Genomic DNA, 26,331 nt, shown 5'->3' with positions numbered 1-26,331 from the left:
AGCTGACCTTGATTCCATATTTGTTCCACAGCGGATGAAGGTGCATACAAAACAATGGAAAACCAGTAGCTTGCATCCTTACGACTTCAGAGAAAGTAACCCCAAGCAATTTGTTAGGTCAGATTTTTTTTTACAGGGCATTTTTGTCTTGGAAATGTGTTACTGTTTTAAACGTATATTGTCACTGACGTAGCCCCAGCAACTAAGCAAAACTACATTTCTCATCGCAGAAATCCTTCCAGGACTGGGCTCAGTGGACCAAGAGCGGGGTAAGTCACCTTTGATGGACTACACTGGTGATTGGGATGTTGTACAACTTCATGTCAAAAATCCAAACTATCCCTTTCAGTTATGTAATCGCTTTTGTCAGTGCCATTTGCATATTTACCAAGTCGTTCAAACAAACTCAATGTAGCTTTAAACTGATTGCCTCGCCAAGACATGCTGATGTCATTGTGCAGTTCAGAATTTCTGTTTTTTTTTTTTTATTTGCAACAGTACCATTTAGGGAATTCCATCCAGCATTGATCCAGACGGCGGATGTGTAGGATGTGCAGGATACAAAAAAGAAAGCAGGGAATTTAAGATGATTTGTCTCGGTTAATACAACTAAACGTTTAGATTTGAAGACCTGATGGCGGCGATGAGTGAGACAGAAAGAGGGTATGATATCAACAGTGCAAATCAATAAAGCCGAGGAGGGGGGGAAAAAAAAAAGTGTGTGTTTGTCCTGTTTGGGTTCTTCATTTGGCTCACGTCTCCTCCTGAAAGCTGAGAGTGTGTCTGTGTGTGGTCTGAGTGTCGCCATAGAAGACAAGAATGGATCTGAGTGGGGGTTTCCCAGGGTACTTCAATGTAGAAAATACTTGTATTCCATTTGTAGACCATTTGCTAAGACTTTTATAAGACTTACGGCTAATGTACTGTAACCCTGGAAATGTCTGCACAAGAGGATCACAATAACACAAGACGTCCTTTTGTGACCGATAGAAATGTTAAAAATATTCAGTACTTTTATTAGACTTACTGCTAATGGCTAACAATGAAAGGAAAACGGCCATTGCCGGCAGACCACAACAAATCTTATATTTCATATTCAGATATACAGAATGATTTCCCAGTTTTTAAATATTTGGAAAATGACCTTGATTCGGAATTGCCAATTGGAATAAGGTGGCGTAGTACATTAGCTGTCATTAGCCTATCATAACATTAGAATGACTGCAAATTGTTGGTTGCGTTTCTGGGACTGCTTTTGTGTACGTTCACACGCTATGGCAGTATTTCCCAAATAGTGGGGCGCACCCCTTGGTGGACTGTCAGGGGGGGACGTGAGAGTCTGGAAGGATTTTCAATATTATTACAAACCTGCCGTACTCAGCATGCAATTTGACGCTTTAATAAATACACTTGTATGTTTCACTGCTCTCCATTTTGTTGCATTTTGATGGTTTCAGTTTCGAGTTCAGTCTGTACAAGACTGATATTTAAGGGGGGGGCATGAGAGATAATAATAATAATTGAGAAACACTGTCTTCAAGACAGTCATGAATGACAGTCATCATATTCAGCTTGAATTGAAGTACCTGAAATTTTTTTTGCAGTTTTAATTAAATTTTCTGAAACTTATAAAGACCATGGTTCAATTCCACCCTCGGCCATCTCTGTGTGGAGTTTGCATGTTCTCCCCGTGCATGCGTGGGTTTTCTCCAGGGGTACTCCGGTTTCCTCCCACATTCCAAAAACATGCTAGGTTAATTGGCGACTCCAAATTGTCCATAGGTATGAATGTGAGTGTGAATGGTTGTTTGTCTATGTGCCCTGTGATTGGCTGGCAACCAGTCCAGGGTTTTTTGGTTGAAAAAAAATGTCAGATTTTTTTCCCCGTCATAAAAACCGATACTGTATACAACACATATGAGTTAATTCCACCACTACTGATATGTCATATTACACATATCGGTATCAGTATCGGCTGATATCAGAAATGGAGAGTTGGACAATATCGACATATCGGTTTTTGGCAAAAAAAGCCAATATTGGGCATTCCTACCTTTTAAGTGTTTCTGTATAAAAAGCATTATGAAAACTGTGGCTGATTTTGCCTGCATTGATTGCTAACAAAATGAAATAGCCGATGACTGTCCATAATGTAATGTTAACTAGCTAGCTAGTTTAGATGACTCTTTCATTGCTTTGTGTAGCTAATTGAAATTATTACCGTTACAAAAAAAAACAATGTAAGTATTTTATACTAAACAGATATAAAGTGTGTTTGAAGTGAAACCATAATTGTAGTCAAACCAGCCCAGGACCTAGCAAAGTATGTTTGCTTCGCCTCGTTTAAGAAGCAAATGTTTTATAGCAAACTTCTAACCCGGAGCCATTTGTCAATCTCACTGTGGTCAAATCAAAGTTTCCTTTTAGTAAAACTGTATAATTTGTTTCCAAACAATTACCCCAGCACTGAAATTTAAGACACCGCAAAGGCACTGCTTTAGCGCTGCACTGTTTGCCGTGGCTAATTACAGCCCGTAAATGATAGCATCTTTTGAAGTAAATGGAGTCTTACATCGAAATGTATATAAGCAAACACGGCAGCTGCTCTAAGACAGTGGTTCTTAGCACAAAGATATTTTAGACCAAGCTTGGCGAGAGATAGAGTGTAACTGTCTCCCGCAGGAGACGGTGACGCCTAAACAAATTCGATAAGCTAACCTTGTTACCCCCAAGTTGCATGAAGCTGGCCTCCACCCTCTGTGTGAGGGCAGCTTGTGCATTATAGATACACTGATGTATGCACACACACACACACACACACACACACGGGCAGGCAGCATAATGAATGAGTGGTTGTGAATGGATGGCAGTGTGCACTTAGCACAGGGTGCAGCCGCGACTCGGCCTGAGCACCCCCCCCCCCGGATGATGAATTGACAGCAGCTTGTAGCAGCAGCTGACAGCTTGCGGACAACAGCAGAGAAACACGTCCCAGCGTACCGACTGTGTGAGAAGAAGACAGTCGTTGCACGGGGGGGGGAAAGGAAAGAGAGAAAAAAGAGAGATAGGAGAGTGAGGACTCCGTTGGGAAGGTGATGAAGCATGCGGCTCAGGTTTCCTGTCTCTGATGTAAGACCAGCCTGGATCGATGGCTCCGCTGGGGCCCGTCCAGCACGCTCCAACCCGCCCGCTCCTCTGATACTCTCACCGTCCCTTTGTCTTTCTCCTTATCTCCTTTTCTTCTCCTCTCACTGCTGCCATCTGTCACTCTCATCCGTTCATCCGTCTTGCACTCGTTCTCGTCACTCATCTCCGTCATAACAAAGGCAGCTCAGATAGAATAGAGAGACGATAGGTAAGAAGGTAGGACGTCCGTACAGACAGAACGGATGGACCTCCTAGGTTGATCGGACAGAGACAGAAATGCAGGTAAGTAAGTGGGGCAGATGTACAGGAAGCTGGTCTAGTAAGTGGGTTGGTCTGGCGGACAGAAGGGACGATAAGACAGACTGGTAGATAGATAGGAAGGGAAGATGGTAGGTTGATCTGTTCCGAACCGTTCATGTGGTGCGGCTACGGGGCTCCCATTGGTCCATCAGGCCCTGGTCCCATTGGGAAATTGGGTCTGTTGCCTTTGGGTCCAATAGGATTTGTCATGTCAAGTCCCGGTCGTCCAGTAACCGGAGCGTAGGCGCTTTGAACATCCCAGTCACTTCTGTTGTGTTTTTGGGCAAGACCTGGCGTCCACTGGCGTCCACTATGGTAATTCACACTGGTATATAAATGTGAATGAATATTTGATGGTAGTTGGAGAGGCCTTTGGTGTGAATTGGCAGCCACATTTCCATCAGGGCAGCTGTGGCTCCAGATGTAGGTACTACAACCAGTGTCTGACGTTATAGTGAATCAATAATGGGTTCAGTGTAAAGCGATTTGGCTGTCCAATCCGATGTTATTTGGTGGGGTGGTCTGATGACAAAGTGGACGAAAAGACAAATGGATAGGTAGGACACACAGACTAGTTGATTACTCGGAAGGACCCACGGAAAGACAGTCGGATCGGTAGACAAACGAGTTGGTGGGTAGGACCCTCGGACAATGAAGAAACAGGCGGGTAGCTTGATAGACTGGTAGTCCAACAATTAGATGCTTAAAAAGACTATGTACCAAGTAGATTTTAGGATAGGATCCATTTGCAGACTGGCAGGTAATGGTAATGGTTTTATTTCATTTGAACATGCATCAGATTACAATTGATTGCATCCCATAATCAGTTCACAGTTCCACATGATCAAAAGGAGTAGGAAGAAGCTTATTAAATCCTACCCCTCCATCTGGTACTTTTACAATCAGTAACTGTTTCATTTGTTCACTTCCTGCTTTCCATAATACAGTTTAAGTTTTTTTTTTAAATAATGTACCTCATACCGAAGTACGAGGTGATATGACCATCCAATGACATAATGGGTACCATAGTAAGTGTCAATATAGTGATATGTATAGCACATCATGACTGGTTCAAGACTCTTCATCCTTGTATTTAGCAAACATCAACTGCTTGTATTGTTTCTTGAATTGGCTCATCGTTGTGCATTGTTTGAGGGTCTTACTCAATCCATTCCATAGTTTGATTCCACATACTGAAATGCTATGGCTTTTTAACGTAGTCCTAGCATATAAGTGTTTCAAATGTAGTTCTTCCCTGAGATCATATTTCTCCTCTCTTGTAGAGAAGTATTGGATGACATTTTTAGCTAATTGGTTATTTTTAGCCTTATGCGTTATTTTAGCTGTTTGAAGATGAACTATATCAGCAAGTTTAAGTATTTGTGATTTTAGAAATAAGGAGTTAGTATGTTCTCTGTAGGGGGCATTATGAATTATCCTTACTGACCTTTTTTTAGCGAGTGAAGATTGCTTTTTGTAGTTATTACCCCATATTTCCACACAGTATTTGTTCAATACTGAAATATTTCTAGCCACCTTATGTTGTATATTTGTAATATGAGGTTTCCAGCTCATAGGGGATGGGTAAGGGATGAGAAAGGTTGGAAAGTTGGTCCAAGAGTTGAATGGAAAGACGGACAGGAAGGGTAGGTTGGAAATGAAACATGTTTTGGGCTGACTGATGAAAAAGCTGACGATTTTATCCATGTAAGAATGAACGGATTGGTAGTAAGTTCTGTGTGTTTTCCAGGAAGAACATCAGACATAGAAGAATCTAGAGGGTTAAAATAAAACAGACAACACTTGGGCCGCGTATGACTGGCTGCCATTTGTATTGAGACAAATGGCTTTTTAATAGCCTTCAGGGATTGATGCTAATCTAAGGAGGCTCCTGTGCGCTCAGTGTGGGCTCAGACACCCAATCTGGTGACCAGGGCCCACCAGTGGTCTTTAGTCAAGTACCTACTCTCTCAGAAGTGCCACCCAAACACATTGCATGAATAAGTGAAAGGAATGTTTACTCTCCAAAGATTTATTATATATTGGAAATAGTCCAAACAAATGTCACTGATTTTACTTGCATCTTGTTTATGTTTTGCCTCAAATATTGTTAAAGCCATATTGCTACTGATGTTGAACGACCTCAGATACAAGATAGCAAGTACTGCTGCTGAATATGATTATCTAACACCATGTGATCAAGGTAAGAGATCACATTCCAGATCAATACATGTTTACGGTTGATCATAATTTTTTTTTTTTTATCTTCAAACAAAGCAAGAATCCCATCAGGTTCCATCAGTAGACCTCCCACCAAACCGTCAGTAGAAGATTAGTCTCTCCTGAGCCTCGTTAGGTCCTGTTGTTGACCGTTAGCAGACACCCGATCAGAGGGTGGGACTGCGGTCTGAGGGGGGTCGAAAATTTGGCGTTGACACTACATCAACTCCAGTCTTGTCTGTCAACATGAGGATAATAAGCGCCTCAAAAGCAGAGCTACAAAACACAGACAGGAAGCCTCCGGTACAACTTTGGAACTTTTTTGAGATGAAAAGTTACAAAGGTTTTTAAGACACTCCTGTCCAGTAGATTGAGCCGCATTGTTCAATGATATGCTTTGATTCTGGGGTCAGTGATGCAGTACATTCCATTGGAATGAGCCGGAACAATGGAAATTAGTGGTGTGTAAGTTGATATTCATTCATTCATTTTCTACTGTTTATCCTCACAAGGGTTGCGGGGGGTGCTGGAGCCTATCCCTGCTGTCTTCGGGCGAGTGGCGGGGTACACCCTGGACTGGTCGCCAGCCAATCACAGGGCACATATAGACAAACAACCATTCACACTCACATTCATACCTATGGACAATTTGGAGTCGCTAATTAACCTAGCATGTTTTTGGAATGTGGGAGGAAACTGGAGTACCCGGAGAAAACCCACGCATGCACGGAGAGAACATACAAACTCCACACAGAGATGGCAGAGGGTGGAATTGAACTCGGGTCTCGTAGATGTGTGCCCTGCACGCTAACTGCTTGGTCGCCATGCAGCCTAGTAATGAGTTTACTTATTCATTTTCTACTGCTTATCCTCACGAGGGTCGCGGGGGTGCTGGAGCCTATCCCAGATGTCTTCGGGCGAGAGGCAGGGTACAATCATCGCCCAATCATCCCGTCCTCTCACCCCTTGTCTCATTGCATAGTATGTTATATATGTATGGACAGATGATTGCACAATTTTGCTTGTACTCCTGTATAAGTGACAAGAATAAAAGGCTTACTACTACACCCTGGACCGGTGGCCAGCCAATCACAGGGCACATATAGACAAACAACCATTCACACTCACATTCATACCTATGGACAATTTGGAGTCGCCAATTAAAACCCACGCATGCACGGGGAGAACATGCAAACTCCACACAGAGATGCCAGAGGATGGAATTGAACTTGGGTTTCCTAGCTGTGAGGCCTGTGTGCTCACCACTCGCTCACCATGCAGCCTATAAGTAGATATGATACTTGGAAAGGAGAATGATGTGCATTGGGTCCTACTACTAGAGAAACTGATAATATTTATTAATTTACCGTCCCAGGTCAAAGAGGAAAGGTTCTTACCATAGTTTGGAAGCAACTTGGTACTACTTTATAGCCAAACTCCATATTATTTTTCCATATAATGGTGGTTTTGATCTTTCTGGGTCTTCTGCCACCATACTAAACCATCATAAGGTTTCCCCCAGCATCAGTGATGATACGAGGCATGGCGGGCTGCGACATGTTGAGACAGCCTATCCCTTACTCTCATTTTGGCCTGATCCAAAGCGTTCTGACAAGTAACATAACTATAGCTGACACGTCGACGCTGATAGCCCCGTGAGGGAGCAGTCAGATCCCATCTAGAGCAAGTGTCCTGCTCCCTTGTGGTCTAGCTTCATTTCTTCATAAAAAACACAACGAGGTCTAGCTTGCAATGGCTAGTCCTGGTCTTATAAATATTTCACCTTAGCAAAGATGTCAAGAAACCTTGGATAAAACTCTGGCAAATAATTCATACCATCTGCTGTCTAACATATGCTGAATTCCAGAGTGTGTGGTACTGGGGTATCTTAGGAAAGGTCTGGGTTATATTGTTTGGTTTATATGTGGTGTTCGCTGCTCTCCACATGGTTTTCTGTAGATTCAAACCAAAACAAATGAAGCAATGCCAAAGTGACGTGTGAAAGAGACAAAAAGACGAGTGTGTGGACTTTTCACCTTAGGCAACAGAGGCTCCTTGGCAATCGCCTGACAGACTCGTCAAGACTCGGAATCCTTAGAGGGCTCGTTCCATAAATTTAACGCTACATAAGAGTAAAAGCAGTTCAGGGAGGAGCGACGAAGGCTGACAGGCTGTATTGGCATGGAGAGCAGCAGAGCGGCGGTTAAACGGAGGCCGTCCAGGAGCTTGAGTGGCGTATAATTGGCGGGGGAAGCTCACACAGTGTTCATTCAGCAGCTAGCTGGCTCAGGTGGAACGCCGGGCTCACTGCCATTGACAGCAATATCTGCTTTTCCCAACAACTTCATGGATTTTAGGAAGACCAATAGTCTTAGGGTGATGTTGCACAAATCCCCTGAGATCATACAATTCAGAATTTCAACATAATTTTCTTTTTTGCACCACTTATTCAAAATATATATATATATTTTTCAAGTTAAGGCAGTAGATTTTTAGGTGTTCATATTAACGGACAAGTGGTTAGCGTGCAGGCCTCGCAGCTAGGAGACCCGAGTTCAATTCCACTCTCACTCGGTCATCTCTGTGTGGAGTTTGCAGGTTTTCTGGGTTTTCGCCGACGACTCCGGTTTCCTTCCACATTCCAAAAACATGCTAGATTAATTGGCGACTCCAAATTGTCCATAGATATGAATGTGAGTGTGAATTGTGAGTGTGCCCTGTGATTGGCTGGCAACCAGTCCAAGGTGTACCCCGCCTCCCGCCTGAAGACAGCTGGGATAGGCTAAAATTTTACTTTATTTTAGTTTTATTGTACAGTGGTTGAAATTTCTTTTGCTCGTGTATTATTTAAAAGGGCTGCACGGTGGATGAGTGGTTAGCAAGCAGGCCTTACAGCTAGGAGACCAGAGTTCAATTCCACCCTCGGCCATTTCTGTGTGGAGTTTGCATGTTCTCCCTGTGCATGTGTGGGTTTTCCGGGTACTCCGGTTTCCTCCCACATTCCAAAAACATTCTAGGTTAATTGGCGACCCCAAATTGTCCATAGGTATGAATGTGAGTGTGAATGGTTGTTTGTCTATATGTGCCCTGTGATTGGCTGGCGACCAGTCCAAGGTGTACCCCGCCTCCCGCCTGAAGACAGCTGGGATAGGCTAAAATTTTACTTTATTTTAGTTTTATTGTACAGTGGTTGAATTTTCTTTTGCTCGTGTATTATTTAAAAGGGCTGCACGGTGGATGAGTGGTTAGCAAGCAGGCCTTACAGCTAGGAGACCAGAGTTCAATTCCACCCTCGGCCATTTCTGTGTGGAGTTTGCATGTTCTCCCTGTGCATGTGTGGGTTTTCCGGGTACTCCGGTTTCCTCCCACATTCCAAAAACATTCTAGGTTAATTGGCGACCCCAAATTGTCCATAGGTATGAATGTGAGTGTGAATGGTTGTTTGTCTATATGTGCCCTGTGATTGGCTGGCGACCAGTCCAAGGTGTACCCCGCCTCCCGCCTGAAGACAGCTGGGATAGGCTAAAATTTTACTTTATTTTAGTTTTATTGTACAGTGGTTGAATTTTCTTTTGCTCGTGTATTATTTAAAAGGGCTGCACGGTGAATGAGTGGTTAGAGAGCAGGCCTTACAGCTAGGAGACCAGAGTTCAATTCCACCCTCGGCCATTTCTGTGTGGAGTTTGCATGTTCTCCCTGTGCATGTGTGGGTTTTCCGGGTACTCCGGTTTCCTCCCACATTCCAAAAACATGCTAGGTTAATTGGCGACCCCAAATTGTCCATAGGTAGGAATGTGAGTGTGAATGGTTGTTTGTCTATATGTGCCCTGTGATTGGCTGGCAACCAGTCCAGGGTGTACCCCGCCTCTCTCTCTCGGCCAAAGACAGCTGGAATAGGCTCCAGCACCCCCACGACCGATAGACGGTAGAAAATGAATGAATTAATGAATAATAACACCAGTAAACATATTTTCTTGTATGACAGTTACACACTTCAAATATCAACATTACACACAGCTCTGCACGTATTACACATGCTTCATGTTTACCACCAAAATTGTATACCATAGTGTAAACTAGGCTTTAGATTTCCTTCGTAATCTCACCAGACACTTTATTTGACCCAAACCTCTCTGCAATTTAGTACTAATCCCTCAATCTTTGCAGTCAAACCTGAATGTGATGTCCAAATCCTGTCGTTTCCACAATAACAGACACATCGACGCACACAGTCACAGTGATATGAGAGAGTATCGGAGTAGCAGCCAGGTTACTAATGTGTTCCAGTCAAGGGAGCAAGGCCAGTGGAGCAGATAATCACATCATCCAAGTTAGACCTGCACAGCCTCTGATGCTGATGCAGTTGATAAGACCACCACTATACTTCCTTACTTGCTCTGTTCGTGTCAACATTTTACTTACCCCCTCTGCTGGTTAGTTTATTATTATGGCAGCTTTATTGGCAAATGTGATTTTTCATCTACTTCATAATAAAGTATTGTTATTGAGCTGAATAGTTATTATACCGAGCTTGAGTGATTAAGCGAAGCATCAGCAGGTACTCTTCTTGATTTACAGAGTGGTTGTTTAATGAGTGGTTGTTTAATGAGTGGTTGTGTGTCCAGCCTTATGACGGTGACTAAGGATCGACCGATACATCGGCCGGCTGATATATGTATCGGGCCGATATTTCCGTTTTTTCCTTGTATCGGTATCGGCCGATTTACAGTCAGGCAGCAGAGGACCCTACAACACACATAGTCGCGGTACCCCGCCCCCAGATGCTAGATAAATTTAAAGTACGACAGAAATGTTTTGCACATGGTTGAATATTTATTCCTTTTAAAGTTGATAATGTTAATATTTAAATGTGTGCTTAAGCAAGCTAAATTCTACTGTGTTCAGTGTTTACATTTCAATAAATATTTGTTTAAACATGAGACCTGTAATATTTGTTATCATGGTCATTTTTTCATGTAAATTGAGGGATCAAAAGTAGTATATTGTTTATAATCTTTCTGAAGGTTCTGAACTCCTATTTCTATGCTTGTTGCTTCAAGGCGTGATTAATTATTTTTTATGATATAGTTGCCACACATGTTCTGGTAGTCCCTCACAATAAATCACCTTACAATTTGAATCTTCAAATACGTATTATACATATATTTATCTATTTATTAATGTCTGCCTACTCACAGAGATGGCCGAGGAGGGGAATTGAACTCGGGTCTCCTAGCTGTGAGGCCTGTGTGCTAACCACTCGTCCGATGTACAGCCCCATACAAACATTGTTTCACAAAATAAAGGCAAGAAATTGGCTTGCGGGGATAGGCTCCAGCATACCCGTGACCCGAGTGATGATAAGCGGCATAGAAGATGAACAGAATGATCTAATGACTAATCCTAAATTAATTTAAAAATGCACGATTAATCCATGTGATCGGTATCGTTCAATCTGACTCGTGGAGGATCGTATTGGAACCAGCAGCTTCCCTAATTTGTTGTTATGTAGCGTAATTGGTTCATAATCAAAATAAAAAGAGCAACTTGAAGTATTCATGAGTTAATGTTGTTGCCTCATAACAAAACTGTGCACTTTGTCATGGTAATTTTATCTATTACACATCATTGAATGAATGGTAAACATTGTCGTTGCATAGCAGTCCCGCAGTGAAGAGCAGTGTGATTTATAGTTAGATATATTGGATTTTGGCATATGCATATTTAAATGAGTATTTGAGTACATTTAAGACAACGTGAAGCGAGCAGAATGATGAATGAATGAGGTTTACATGCATACAAGAGACAAGGGGGCTACAAATCAAAACAAGGGGGGCATTTATCTAAGAGGGAGTAAAATGGAACGGGTGATCGAATGTCACCAGGCATTTTGTTGATTAAAGCCATCCTGGACACACAGGAAGACGATGGGGAGACAAAGAGAGTCTACAGCTAAAAAAAAAAAAAAAAAATCTGACAGTGAAATATAGATAGGATAAGCAGAGAGGCGAGGACAGTGCGATAGAGAGCTCCCAGGATCAAATCTTGTTAACTCTGTGGCATGACCTTGGCCTACAGCCGACACCAGAGATCATCTACAGGTCACCGGCATTGAGCCACTCTGTTTAATTGACATTAGCTGCCGCCTCGCGCAGAGGTCACGACGCTCCTGATGCGGCCGTCCAGCTTTTTGACTGGGATTTTTGAAAAATGACCATATGAGAACAAAAGGCTGGTGCATAGATTGAGTTAGCAGGCAAACAGATGTCTACTTTTTTTGCTTTATTTTACATCGGAAACCGTATTTGGTAATTTAAGTTGAAGGTAAAAAATGCACCTGATACCATGATTTATTTCATGTTTAAATAAATATTATTATATTATCTTTTCTACCTTTAAGGATGACTTACCGGAAACTGGTGCTCAAACCCACAACCTTCAATTTGAGAGAGAAAGAGCTGTATGCACTTTACTGTAAATAGTTCGGTGGCTGTACGGTGGTGGAGTGGTTAGCGTACAGGCCTCACAGCGAGCACCGGAGTTCAATTCCACCCTCGGCCATCTCTGTGAAAAATAATAACTCATTACTGGGATGCACTGCGGACCAGCGGTTAGCGCGCAGGGCTCACATCTAGGAGACCCGAGTTCAATTCCACCCTCAGCCATCTCTGTGTGGAGTTTGCATGTTCTCCCCGTGCATGCGTGGGTTTTCTCCGGGTACTCCGGTTTCCTCCCACATTCCAAAAACATGCTAGGTTAATTGGCGACTCCAAATTGTCCATAGGTATGAATGTGAGTGTGAATGGTTGTTTGTCTATATGTGCCCTGTGATTGGCTGGCCACCAGTCCAGGGTGTACCGCGCCTCTCGCCCGAAGACAGCTGGGATAGGCTCCAGCACCCCCGTGACCCTTGTGCGGATAAGTGGTAGAAAATGAATGAATGAATATTTGGAGTAGGCTGCACAGTGAACAAGTGGTTAGTATACAGGCCTCACAGCAAGCACCGAAGTTCAATTCCACCAGGTCACCTCTGTGTGGAGTTTGCATGTTTTCTGGGTTTTCTCCGGGTACTCCGGTTTCCTCCCACATTCCAAAAACATGCTAGGTTAATTGCCGACTCCAAATTGTCCATAGGTATGAATGTGAGTGTGAATGGTTGTTTGCTGGCGACCAGTCCAGGGTGTACCCCGCCTCTTGCCTGAAGACAGCTGGGATAGGCTACAATTTTACTTTATTTAAGTTTTATTGTACAGTCGTTTAATTCTCCCTGTTTGTCTACATGTGCCCTGTGATTGGCTGGCGACCAGCCCAGGGTGTACCCTGCCTCTCGCTGTAAGACAGCTGGGATAGGCTCCAGCACCCCCGACAACCCTTGTGAGGATAAGCAGTAGAAAATGAATGAATGAATATTTTGAGTATTTATCTTTGTAATGACTTGAATATCCAGAAAAAATGACCCTAATTTGTTTAAAAAACATTTCCAGAAAGATGATAGATGAGGTTATCGAGCGCATACGCACTTGTGGTCATCATTGACTAAAATGACATCACAACAAATGTGTCTCGTGTGGGAAGTTTACTCAGACTCCACAAGTGATATTTACGACGTTGACAGGCGGTTGCGCGGGCTAATGTTTCACCGTATGACTAAGACTGTGGATGTGTCAGCGCAACAAAGTGGACGGTCGGTGAAGGTCTTTTGTTATTGACTGAGCATGAGTCAGGATGCTGTTTGTCTCGCTGATCAGAGTCTGCGGCTGAGATTCCTGGAAGCTCGGCATTGTTTGAAGATCACAGATTTATAGGAACTGACTTATCAACACGTGAAGGACAAGCACAGGGCGATCGGCCGGCTGTGGAAAGAAAATGTTTAGTTTTAGAGTAAACACTTTGAGATGATGCCAGTCTGCTGCCGATGCTGTGGCTTCATAATCAGAGTTGACCATGCCTTCATTGTTTGTTAAAACTAGGGTGGAAATTTTAATAATTAATCGGTTAACTGATTGAGCAACATGTTTGAACTTGGATAATGACTTTAGGGTGTTGGTTTCATTGTGGGCATCGGTAGAATCACATTCATGCACCTTTTAACGTGTGCGGGTGGGTAAAAAAAAAGCATTCATGAGATGCACTGATTTGAAATCTGGCGATGCTGATGACCAAATATTATATAATAATAAATAATAATGAATAATAATAATAAATAATAAACAATAATAAATAATAATAAATAATAATAAATAATAATAATAAATAATAATAAATAATAATAAATAATAATAAATAATAATAAATAATAATAAATAATAATAAATATTATGTTATAACTTGCAAACAAGTCAACCGTAAATGGTCTTCCACCTGCTATATATATCAGTATATGGACAGTTATTATGCTACCCATTATGTCACTGTATGGTCATAAAATTAAATTAAATTAAATTAAATTAAATTAAATTAAATTAAATTAAATTAAATTAAATTAAATTAAATTAAATTAAATTAAATTAAATTAAATTAAAGAAAGCAGGAAGTGAACAAATGCAACAGTTACTGATTGTAAAAGTACCAGATGCAGGGGTAGGATTTAATAAGCTTTGCTTCTTCCTACTCCTTTTGGGCATGTGGAAATGTGAACTGATTATGGGATGCATTCAATTGTAATCTGATGCATGTTCAAATGAAATAAAACCATTACCATTACTTGTATAACAGACAGCTATAACCAAAGACAGCTGGGATAGGCTCCAGCACCCCCGCGGACCTTGTGAGGAAAAAGCGGTAGAAAATGAATGAATGAATGAAAAATTCTGATATCTGAGCGATAATAATAATATTAACATTAATTAGCAGCACAATGATGAGCTCCGTTAATGTTAATTATTATCTTTGTGACAGCACCATGTTTGAAGCTTTTACTTTGCGCAGCTGTACTTAATGTTGTGTCCAGCGCGAGCGCATGCCAACACGATACAGGAAGTGATTTATCGCATCTGTGGAGGACAGGCAACATTTGTAAGTGGACAAGCTATTGGCTTTGCAGTAAAACCTTCTTCATTTCTTCTCTATCCCTCCCCAACAGTAAGCACATCTAACTGCCCCTTGAATAAACATGCTGAGGTTGCCTGACAATCGTCTGTGGTATATGCCTGACCCCTGACCTCGCAGGCGCTCCTCGCCTTGGAGCCCTCTCCGCTGCCTAATCTCTTATGTCTTCCCAACTCCACTCTAATTCATTACTTCCTCTCTTGCTGGCCCACCTGGGTCATGACAAGCGCCCATGCTGGATTCCGCAATGACCCTGGTTAAGGTACACTGTTTGCAGTATGATAAATTATTTATGAATTATTTGACGGAGACTAGTGGACATCCTGTGTGTGTTAATGATGCTGATGAAATGAAATGAAGATCACAATAGCTCTAGTTGAGATATGCGTGAGTTATGGTGTCATAGATGGAACCCACTCCATTAGGGAGAAGCAGGGGAGTACTGAGTACTGGTTTCAGTGCTGTGAACTTGAATAACGACGACAAAGTGCAACAGTTGGGTTAAAGCCGCTTTTATTTTGCATATAGTAAAAGGACAGTTAATTGCCCGCTGTAAAAAGTGACGCGTTTGAGATGTTAAATGTGTGCCAGGTGATGTCATCTGAGGCAAGATAAAGTGTAACTGTTAGCGAGGTCAGACTGTTACGTCTCAGTCATTGGTATTTAAAATGATTTGCAAATATAGCTTCTCTATCCATACATAGTCATTTTAATTGGAGGTAAAAAATAGGGTTGTTTTTTTTCTGGTTTAATCTTCACTCTCAAGAGCAGACGTGACATAATAAGGAATGAGATCAGAGGTGATTTCTTAATTAATTTGGAAATGGGTGCCTGCATTGTGATCATGTGATCGTAAAAATATGGTGCAAATTTTCCACTGGTGACATTTTTTTTAACACATTGTCATAATACTGTCCCTTCAATATGTTTGCTACAAATGAGAAAAATTATAATATTTAGCCAAGGCGATAACAAAAAGTGCCAATCACGTACTTTTGTTTATATCATGAGATTTTGGTTTAAGTTAACTTATTTTCTGGCATGCCCTCACTGGGGGACGGAAATTCATTCATTCATTCATTTTCTACCGCTTTTTCCTCACGAGGGTCGCGGGGGGTGCTGGAGCCTATCCCAGCTGTCTTCGGGCGAGAGGCCATTCCCGGAGTACCCGGAGAAAACCCACGCATGCACGGGTAGAACATGCAAACTCCACACAGAGATGGCCGAGGGTGGGAATTGAACCCTGGTCTCCTAGCTGTCTCCTAGAGACACGATGAAGATGAGTTATCCCAGAGATTGTGTGCCAAAAATACATTTTTTCCGGTTTCCACAGATGGGGTGGGGGCCTCATTAATTTCTTGCTTTGAGCCCCCACGGACCCTTCCCCCACCACTGCTCACTGAATCTTAGTGAGGTACACGGAAGATTCAGACTCTGAAGTAATGTGGAATTTTTTCCTTGCAATTGGTTTACTAATGGGCTGCATGGTGGTGAGTGGTTAGCACGCAGGCCTCACAGCTAGGAGACCCCGGTTCGATTCCACCATCAGACATCTCTGTGTGGAGTTTGCATGATCTCCCCGTGCATGCGTGGGTTTTCTCCGGGTACTCCGGTTTCCTCCCACATTCCAAAAACATGCTAGGTTAATTGGCCACTCCAAATTGTCCATAGGTATGAATGTGAGTGTGAATGGTTGTTTGTCTATATGTGCCCTGTGATTGGCTGGCGACCAGTCCAGGGTGTGCCCCGCCTCTCGCCCGAAGACAGCTGGGATAGGCTCCAGCACCCCCGCGACCGTTGTGAGGATAAGCGAGTGGTTAGCTTACAGGCCTCACAGCAAGCACCGGAGTTCAATTCCACCTGGTCATCTCTGTGTGGAGTCTGCATGTTTTCTGGGTTTTCTCCTGCTGGCGACCAGTCCAGGGTGTACCCCGCCTCTCGCCCAAAGAAAAAAGCGGTAGAAAATGAATGAATGAATCCAGAATACTAGCAAGTCTACTTAGAAGGTTGGTGCCAAAACAAACCTGTTATTTAAACTGAGAGGCTATTAAATGCGTCCCGTGCAGACACAGAAATATAATGGACGCCGTACAATTAAAGGTTTAACAATCTCGTAGTCGTAGCATCAAACAATGTTTGACTCCATGTGTTTTCAGGTTGAATAAAAGTCAAGCCACGGCCCACGGTCGTCGCCAAAGTCAAGCATCTCAGCAGTAAAGTAAGTTGAGCTACGGTTAATGACAGCATGTCCCATAATATCAAATAAAGTTTCATAGTTTCAATGAAGTTGCAGGCATTTACTGCACACCTTTTTGGGGCGAGGGGGGGGTCGCATCCTCTGTCACACGGGATTGATGTAGCCGTTGCTTACACATAATTTGTTATGTGGTATTTCATTGGGGCTGCTGCCAGAAGCCTTAGCTGCACCTTCCATAACTCTTACACCCGTGAAAGATTTTTAATTAAAATGAAGACAGCTGGCTGAACTGCGGAGACGTCACAAATAGTTTTGCCCCGCTAAGACGCCCATCAAGGTCTCGGGGCATCAGATTGCAGGCAATTCCGCCTTGTTTGAAGAACTTGTTAATCACGTCTCCTTCTTAATTCAATTATCAACAGCCGCAGATTGATGCATTCACAGATAGCGAGAAACAGAGAATTCAATCGCTCTCCATCGGCTTATGGCGTGTCATTTGTCCCCTTTCGGTATTATATATTGATACGCCGCTGACCCCGTGCATTTACTGTATTGGATTTTTTTATTACTCACCTTTGAGCCTCTGCTGAAGAATAACCACTGACCCCGCAATGTGAACACCTCCGTGTATTTGCGCCTGTATGAGTTCATACATAATACACACGTGCTTTTTGCATGTGTTGACATTCGATTTGTATTGTCAACTTGGGTTGTGTGTGTATTGGAAGTGGAGGGGTCAAAGAGTGAGCGTGAGGGTATTGAAGGGGGCTTCCAGGGCTGAGTGCGGGAGCCGGAGAGTCGGAAGGTCACGTTCATAAATTGTTGCCGGGGTGCAGTGGCTTAATTGAAAAGGCTGGAGAAGGAATGGGACCCCATGATCTGAGCCCCCCCCCCCGCGCTCCTCCCTTGTGACCCCCCCTCCGGGCCTTCACTCATCAAACAGTGCATCTGTCTCGCTGCCTGAGGAAAAGGGAAAATTTGGTTTCATATGTACAGTATGGGGCGGCACGGCCATCGAGTGGTTAGCACACAGACCTCACAGTTAGGAGACCAGGGTTCAATTCCACCATCAGCCATCTCTGTGTGGAGTTTGCATGTTCTCCCCGTGCATGCGTGGGTTTTCTCCGGGTACTCCGGTTTCCTCCCACATTCCAAAAACATGCTAGGTTAATTGGCGACTCCAAATTGTGCGACCAGTCCATTCATGTAGCCTTCATGTAGCCATTTTTATACTTGAAAATACTTCATTCAAAATTCAAAATTCATTGATTTGTTTTGCATATTTTTCACCAAGTACAGGCCTTGTTCAACCACAATATAGCATTGTTGTGCATTTTAATTGTGAATTAAAATATTAAAATATTTCATATTTTTATTAACATTATTACGCAAGGTTACATTACCTGCTAGTGCTACCTCAATGCTGCAAGTGGTGAACAATATCTTTAACCAAACGTCAATATACAATGACCAAAATTTTAATAAGTCACATATCCATACATTTAATGTTAATATTGAATCAGAATCGCCTTTATTGTCATTGTATTGCATACAATGAAATTTGAGTGCAACTCCACGATGCATTTTGTAGAAAGTAGAAATAAGAATAAGGAAAAGGATAAAAATAAAACAAGGAATAACAATATAAATATAAAAGTGGCAGGTGCTGTTCAAAATAAGTGTAAATATATTTGTATTTGATGTATACATCAAAAACAATAACCTATGCAGTAACAAAATGTAGAATTGCAGTCAAAAACTATAACCTATAACCTGGTACCTTTTGAATCCAACTGAGAATAGTTTCCGCCATTAGACGGTGGAAGCCAAACAATGAGCAAATTAGTCATAAGTCAATTCTCCAACAGCCTGCTGTAATCTATTACATTCCTCCATAAATACAGTGTCTATATGTCACGACTACAGTATATGTCACTATACTGATTATGATCTCACACCATCCATCTTTCTGCCGCTGCTTGAGATAACCCCACTCCAGTGTTGACAAAGTAGCAGCTCATTTATAAAGCCTGGGTCCCACCTTCCCATCCCTTATGGAAATGTGTCCAGGAAACAAAGCAATCATAAGCGTGAATGAGGGGGAGTGAGAGAGAGAGAGAGGCGCGCTGTGAAATTCTATATTTGACAGGTCTTCACGTTCCACACAGGTGACACGGTCGCCACCTTTTGAAGAGGAGCAATGAGCCGAGCGGGCCACTCTGCAAAGAAAGCAAGAGAATCTGTCATTTCACACTGGGAGGAAACCCATCCAGGGTGGCTATTGTGCCTCATAAATAGGCAGGCGATGGTTAAACATATCATTTTGTCACGTTTGGGCGTTATGATACAGATGCTTTTACTGCTGCCGTAGGTGGAAGGGAGGAAAGGAAACTGCTGCTCACGTTACACTGAGCAGGGCGACATAAAGATGCTGTCATCCATGTCATCTTGGCCTGAACGCTCACATTGTCTCAGCCTTTGGTCCAAGAGCTGTAGTCTTTATTGATCTTCATGTTCTCAGCCAAGCAGTCAGTCCAGTCTAAACAATTCACACTAACATCGTAAAAACTCTGCACAAAGGCCTAAAATCAAGACTTAAATCCAGAACCTTCTGCAAACTATTGATTTTGAACTTGAAAACCTCTCTTAAATATAAACATTCATCAAGGCCGGACAGTGTTGCCGTGGATCAGCACCGACCGGGGAAAGGGTATCACACTCATTGTGGTTCAGAGGCCACATGATGCCCAATTAACAACACAATCAGAACATAATTACTTTCGTCCTTCGTTTATTGTGATTAATTGGTTCCAGACCCGACCATGATAAGTGAATTCCTACATAAGTAGGATTCATGCATTCATTCATTTTCTACCGCTTATCCTCACGAGGGTTGGGGATGGGGAGCTGGAGCCTATCCTAGCTGTCTTCGGGTGAGAGGTGTGGTCCACCCTGGACTGGTGGCCAGCCATTCACAGGGCACATATAGACAAACAACCATTCACACTCACATTCATACCTATGGACAATTTGGAGTCAATATATAATATGGACCCACACATGCACGGGGAGACCACGCAAACTCCACACAGAGATGGCCGAGGGTGGGATTGAACTCGTGTTTCCCAGCTGTGAGGTCTGCGCACTAACCACTAGATCACCGTGCCACCAAGTAGGATTCAATGTTAATAATTGTAGTTTAGGAATTTCTAAATGCAATTATTTTACCATTATTAGAGCCCTGTAGACATAAAGTAACACCCCTATAGTCACCTTTAGACTCGTATTATTCTTTGTTTGCACCACATTAGTCAACTGTAATACGCAGGCTACGGGATCACTGCAGGGACACAAGAGAAAGCCATAGCTTTAATCATTAGCAACTTAGCGAGCTAACCCGTTAATATCCAATTTATGTACTGTATTCTAAACTTAAGAAATTGTTTCAAACTGAGTGGGATATAACGACAAAGAAGCCAAAAACTTACCACTTCCACACAGAATGGGAGGAGAAATTATTTTCACTCTATCATGTCGGACATGCAATGGTTGACTTGTTGTTAATTTTGTTGTTAAAGTTGTTAATTAATTGATGCATTTCCTGCCATCCGACGAGACAGCTGTTTGACAGCACCTGACAACTTCTTCACTGACGGCGCTAATCAGGCTCCCATATGTCGGAGGGTCATCACACTTTTAAAGCACTTTGCAACCATATCATCTCTCCCGCTCCGTGTCAATATGTCAGCCATCTGTTTTTAAGACAATACACTCCACAGGGGGAGGGGGGCTCGCCACTGTTTTATGACACTTGAGGTGTGAACACCCTCCCTCGTTCCACACGTCGTGACCCGTCACCTGCTGTGTCCACCTGAGGTCCCAGGACAGCAGTTACAGGGGTTGGTTGCTCAATGCGAGCCTGCTGGTCGGCTCTTTTTTTAAGGTGCAACAGAAACAATCCCACTAAGTGGCAGATTGCCTTTCACACAGATTACTAAGCATCTGTCACTTTTGCTGGGGGGGGGGGGGTAGGGACAAGGTCGCTATGCCGCTGTATGCATGTGAGCCGGCCAGCAGGAAGTCATGTACTTAAATTTCCAAATGAATGAGAATGGCCATATTATGCGAACTGAGACTGCTACGAGACTATTGTTTGTTATCAGGAGTTCTGTCATTTGCCATAAAACTTTGTATGCATTAAAACAGTGATAACATTTTTGGGGGAAAAAACCCTATATTTATTATATATATATATATATATATATATATATATATATATATATATATATATATATATATATATATATATATATATATATATATAATAAAATTGCAAATTTCCTCACTGAGGGACAAATAAAGGCATATCTTAAATAAATAAATATAATATAATATAATATAATATAATATAATATAATATAATATAATATAATATAATATAATATAATATAATATAATATAATATAATATAATATAATATAATATAATATAATATAATATAATATAATATAATATAATATAATATAATATAATATAATATAAATAATACTAACACTAAAGAAATTCAGAAATTCAGGCAATAATAATAATCTTTATTCATCATTATCATATAATCCATTAATGGATAAGAAGTCTTGTTCGTGTGCAGGCCACACAGTTAGGAGACCCGAGTTCGATTCCACCCTCGGTCATCTCTGTGTGGAGTTTGCATGTTCTCCCCGTGCATGCGTGGGTTTTCTCCGGGTACTCCGGTTTCCTCCCACATTCCAAAAACATGCTAGGTTAATTGGCCACTCCAAATTGTCCATAGGTATGAATGTGAGTGTGAATGGTTGTTTGTTTATATGTGCCCTGTGATTGGCTGGCAACCAGTCCAGGGTGTACCCCGCCTCTCGCCCCAAGACTGGGATAGGCTCCAGCACCCCTGTGACCCTCATGAGGATAAGCGATAGAAAATGAATGAATGAATGAGTTTTGATTACTGAAGTGATAAGAAGCTAAATAGGGTGCCCTTCTTGGCTGTAACCAGCGGAGGCGCTGTTGACTCCATCTTAATTGGTCTTAAGAAGTAAACATGACTTCAGCTATGGGAAGTCGAGGTCCAGCCATGCTAACATCTGAGTACAGAACAGTCAGAAAGAGGTTCTTTAATCCATCCATCCATTTTCTATATGCAGCTTTAGGCCCCGAAACATCAACACTTTACACTCTTTTACGTAAGAATGGCGTCTCAGTTCTTCATGTATGTAATCTCAGTGTCATCTTTATGTCTCTTCTACAATGTCACTGACTTATTTGTACTCGCTGCTTTCCCAGTTTGTACTTTCAGCTTTCTTTACCCCGGTCTTGTGTCTTTCAGCAGACCACTGGATCCTCCACACAGCCCGGCTCGTTTGTTTGGTGGGTGTTGTGTTCAGGTCTCCGTGGGGCTCGAGGGCCCCGAGTCACATTCACGCCGGGTGAAAGGTGAGTACTCTGAGAACAGAGCGTTCGGGTCTGCTGGAGACGACCTAGCTGTTCTGCATGCTTGACTTTGAGTTGGCCGTCAGTGAGTGGGAAAGTGAGGGAATTGGAAAAAAATGGGAAATTCAAGGGGAATTTTTCATGCACAATCCTTATGTGAGATATGAACATGAATGTTTTTTTTCTTCTCTGTGCATTCTAAAGATATAAAAAACAAGCTAGGTAGATAGGTCCACATATCACAGGGCACATATAGACAAACAACCATTCACACTCACATTCATACCTATGGACAATTTGGAGTCGCCAATTAACCTAGCATGTTTTTGGAATGTGGGAGGAAACCGGAGTACCTGGAGAAAACTCACGCATGCACGGGGAGAACATGCAAACTCCACACAGAGATGGCCGCTGGTGGAATTGAACTCTGGTCCCCTAGCTGTGAGGCCTGCGCGCTAACCACTCGTCCGCTGTGCAGCCCTTTTCAATCATACACGAGCAAAAGAGAATTCAACCACTGTACAATAAAACTAAAATAAAGTAAAATTTTAGCCTATCCCAGCTGTCTTCGGGCGAGAGGCGGGGTACACCCTGGACTGGTCGCCAGCCAATCACAGGGCACATATAGACAAACAACCATTCACACTCACATTCATACCTATGGACAATTTGGAGTCGCCAGTTAACCTAGCATGTTTTTGGAATGTGGGAGGAGTCTCAATAATAATCAATCATGACAATTCTATGACATTAATAATGACAATAATAATCCAAAGCACATTCCGAGCTTCTAATAAGCCACAAACAAGTTCCAAAAACATGTAAAAGTACACTAATCTTTCAGTATTGACTACATAAACACCCAATATGTAAATTCTGATAAAGACCTCTAAAAGCCATCATGGTCAGAGTTTCCCAGGACACGACAGCAGTTTACGTTTTGATGAAAGGTCAAAATGTGTATAAAATTTGATGTGTATTCTTTTTATAGGTGTTGAGAAGCGCATAACTTACAAACAAACAGACAAGCACCTGCATTGTAAATTTACATTTGGTGAGACGGGTCAGATTCCCCTGCCAATACATCACGATGTACCAACACCGCTATGTGACACTTGTCCTCTCCACGTGTCAAGTAATGATGGAAGATGGCTCACAAGTGGGACTCCTGGACACGGCGAGGAATACCAAGAAATAACAAATCGAAAAAAAAGTTGCATGCATGCTTCATGGCTGTCTCGGAAACCAAACAGATGCGCTTAAATTTATGGCCACTTTCTGTGATTGGAGAAGAAAGCATGCCATCGATCCAAGGGGGGCTCTCTCTTTCACCTGTTAAGAGCTTTCCTCGTAATTGGCTACCTCCATCACTGGCGACTGCCAAAAGTGCGGCCTTCTCCGCGCCACAATAGTATGTTAAAGTACGTGTAAACTGCGCCTATTTTTCTTCTCCTCCTGCCATTGATTTTTAAATGAAGTATCAAAGAAAATCAATAGTAATCAACAAATAGAAGGCAACACACTGTAGTGTCAGATCTTGGGGCACAGCTTAATCAATTTAGAGGCGGGATGCAGGATAGACGCGCAAAAAACAAAGTTGAGAATCTGCTTTGAATGGAAAGCAGAAGTACAGTCGCAAGGATGTGTCATTTGTCACCAGGAAGTGAGCGGAGACACGCTACAAGAGCTATCGTTTGGTTCGGGGCGATTCATGTAAGAACATTACAGTAGCCCTCAGGGCCGGGTATCGTGTTACGCCACAGCCAACGCCGCTCCAAAGGAGGCTGTCCAAAATGCTTAATGAATCTACAATTGAACCGTGAAACAGGCCGTCCACCTGCCACTCAATGTCAACACCTCGCGTAACTGAACAAGATAGACCCCTATTGAAAGATTGAGGTTTTTTTTTTTATTATACGTGAAGGTGGTCGCGCATGGTGGTGACACAATGGGTGAGGTATCAGTTTCACATTTTCTTCACATGTCTCTTGATGCCTTTTCGAGGAAATACTTCATTTTGTTGTTGTCACTTTGCTTTCAAATGCAGACCCTCATTAAATCCGAAAGTTCAAGTTAATTCATTTCATTCATTTTCTACTGCTTTTTCCTCACAAGGGTCGCGGGGGTGCTGGAGCCTATCCCAGCTGTCATCGGCCGAGAGGCGGGGTACACCCTGGACTGGTGGCCAGCCAATCACAGGGCACATATAGACAAACAACCATTCACACTCACATTCATACCTATGGACAATTTGGAGTCGCCAATTAACCTAGCATGTTTTTGGAATGTGGGAGGAAACCGGAGTACCCGGAGAAAACCCACGCATGCACGGGGAGAACATGCAAACTCCACACAGAGACGGCCGAGGGTGGAATTGAACCCTGGTCTCCTAGCTGTGAGGTCTGCGAGAGACTGTGGTCTGACATGCTAACCACTAAGGCTGGGATCACACCGAATCCGTTGCAGCTCTGGTCCTGATCCAGTCCGGTTTGCCACAAAGTGCCACTCATGCCACTCATGGAAACGTTGTAGGATAAGTCGTACTTTTACGACAATAAAGTCACTTCTGACACGTTGACACGAAATATTACAACATTATTCTCTTGAATTTACACAGATGTATTTTCTTTTTCATGTGGCTCTAATACGCCAACGTAAAAAATTAGCAAATTTCAATTCAATAAAAAATTTTACAAAATTTTGAGGGACATATTTTCCTGAATTTATTTATTTATTTATTTATTTATTTATTTATTTATTTATTTATTTATTGTTTTTTGTCATTTATGTTTTTCATTCAAGAAAAACAGACAATATTATATAATTATTATTTAATTAATATTCAATTAATATTTAATTAACATGTATTTATTTATTTAATTAATTTATTTTATCTCATATTAATTTATTAGTAAATAATACTAGTAAATATTATGTACAATATGCAGTAGTTCCAAATACTCAGGGATATATATATATATATGTATTCATCATCACATCATAATAAAGAAGCATACTGAAAAGGGTGATAAAAATGAAAAAATCCAATATAATCATATTTTTTTAAATGTTACAAATGTTTGGAGCAAAGTAAGTTCTGCTCAATCAAATATGACCAGTATTCTCTGTCCAACTGTTGATAGAACTTGTACAGGATTTTATTAGACTCCAATACAAGATGATTATTGAGAAGCCTATACAAACATATACGGTATTTTACTATGCGCTGTCAGTCATTCCAATGCGTAACGTATCACTTTCATGCCTGCCCTAGTTCAATAGGAGGCCAAGTAGTTTTCTCCTGTACACCATGTTTTCCTGACTATAGGAACACAAGAATGGATCAAACAACATCTGGACAATGTTCTCACGAGGCTGACATGCTCTTTGGTCAAATGGCGATCAAATCTCATCAAATCTTCATTCACGTTGAACACAAAAGGCCAGCAGCCTGTGCCACTCTCCCCCCAGGCAACACTTACACTCCATGGATATTTGAAACTCTGGTCCAGTTTACAGGTCTGTGGCATATGCCCAGCCCTCCCTCCCTTCATCCCTCTCTACATCCCTCCCTTACTTCTCAGAGTACCGTGCCAGGCCCCCCTCCAGGCTGCAGGGCTGATAACACAAGGTCCATTCTGCTGGCTGTCACTCACAGCCCCGGGCCCGCTGTTAAATGGAAGAGGCTTTTAGAGGCTGTGAATGAGCATGAAAACAGTGGGAGGTGGGTCACGGTGGACGTTTTGGGGTGTGCGTTATTGTTTGTGTGTGTGTGTCTTGGCTTCTTGAAATGATTTTTCTATTATCCCAAAACAGCCGTGAAATATTAGATATAGAAACTACTGTCTGGTAGGAAAGTCGTTTTTTTTTTCAACAGATAATATTAATGCAAGTAATGGATTATTGGCATTTCTGTAACAGACTGTGAGTGGCAGTGTGCTGCATTACGCACTTAT

General features: G+C 42.1%; 1 long non-coding RNA gene across 3 annotated transcripts in view; it reads left to right on the top strand.

Annotated features, from left to right (window-relative positions):
• Window positions 1-228: 228 nt before the first annotated feature.
• LOC144901586 (uncharacterized) overlaps window positions 229-26,331 on the top strand; it is a 78,943-nt gene continuing 52,840 nt past the window's right edge. The window contains exons 1-3 of one of the 3 annotated variants that reach the window (XR_013629640.1): window positions 229-269; window positions 16,872-16,933; window positions 22,272-22,378. This is a non-coding gene — a long non-coding RNA (uncharacterized LOC144901586). Of the gene's footprint in view, window positions 270-3,014; window positions 3,130-16,871; window positions 16,934-22,271; window positions 22,379-26,331 lie in introns of those variants that run through there. The other 2 variants (XR_013629641.1, XR_013629639.1) reach the window with 2 other exon arrangements.

This window comes from Doryrhamphus excisus, linkage group LG13 (assembly GCF_037039965.1).
Source record: "Doryrhamphus excisus strain RoL-2023G ecotype Guam linkage group LG13, RoL_Dexc_Guam_v1.1, whole genome shotgun sequence".
NCBI lineage: Eukaryota > Metazoa > Chordata > Actinopteri > Syngnathiformes > Syngnathidae > Doryrhamphus > Doryrhamphus excisus.
The sequence above is the reverse complement of the archived record's forward strand: the minus strand, read 5'-3'. Positions and strand labels throughout refer to the sequence as shown.